At 42.2% G+C, this 1038-nt stretch overlaps 1 protein-coding gene across 2 annotated transcripts in view; it reads right to left on the reverse strand.

The window, feature by feature from the left end:
* Parp4 (poly(ADP-ribose) polymerase family member 4) overlaps nucleotides 1–1038 on the reverse strand; it is a 104057-nt gene that overhangs the window by 55901 nt on the left and 47118 nt on the right. The window lies entirely within an intron of this gene.

Here is a 1038-nt window from a genome sequence, read left to right on the forward strand (position 1 = left end):
TGACTGATATTTTTTTACAAATTAATTTATTTTTATTTTATTGATGTTTTGCCTGTATGAGGGAGGGTGTTGGATCCTGGAGTTACAGTCAGTTGTGAGCTGCCATGTAGGTGCTGGGAATTGAACCTGGGTCCTATGGAAGAGCAGTCAGGGCTCTTAGCCTCTGAGCCATCTCCCCAGCCTCCTTGTTTGTCTTTTTGCTTTTGTGGTGGCAGTGCTCAGGAGTGAGCCCTGGGCTTCATTCACGTGAAGTAAGCTCTCTACCAAATGAGCTACACTCAAAGCCACTACTGTTTTTAATACTCAGTTAGGAAACACAAACCCAGTGTGGGCAGCATTCTCAAATGCATTTCTACTTTCCTGTTTCGTTAAAGAAGTAGTGTACTGGGCTAGTGAGCATGCTCATTGAGTAAAGGCACTTGCTCCCAACTTGACAACTTGAAGTTGATTCCTATGGCCCACACAGGAAGGAAAGGACGACTCACCATAGATTGTCTTCTGATCTCCACATGTGCACATGTACTGAAACAAGTGCACACACATGCACACACACATCAATAATTTTTTAAAGTACTTATTTATTTGTGTTGGAGACCAAAATAGGACCTAACTTGCTCTTCTTTCCAAAGAACCAACTCTTTGTTTCATTGATTTTTTTTGTATCACTTTATGTCTGTTTCTATTTTTAAATTATTTACATTTTAAAATTTTATGTATATGGGTGTTTTGCCTCTGGGTATGTCTATGTACCAAGTGGGTGCCTGATGCCCACAGAGGTCAGAAGAGGGTGTAGGGTCCCCTGAAACTGGAGTTACAGATGGTTGTGAGCTGCCATGTGGACACTGGAGTTGGATCCAGACCCTTTGAGGAGCAGCCAGGGCTCTTAAGTACTAAGTCATCCATCCAGCCCTCTGATACAGTTCTTTTTTTTTAAAATAATTTATTTAACTTTATTTTATGTGCATGAAGGCATCAACTCCCCTGAAACTGGAACTGCAGACAGCTGTGAGCTGCCACGTGGGTGCTGGGAACTGAACC

This window comes from Microtus ochrogaster, chromosome 17 (genome assembly GCF_000317375.1).
Source record: "Microtus ochrogaster isolate Prairie Vole_2 chromosome 17, MicOch1.0, whole genome shotgun sequence".
Taxonomy (NCBI): Eukaryota; Metazoa; Chordata; class Mammalia; order Rodentia; family Cricetidae; genus Microtus; species Microtus ochrogaster.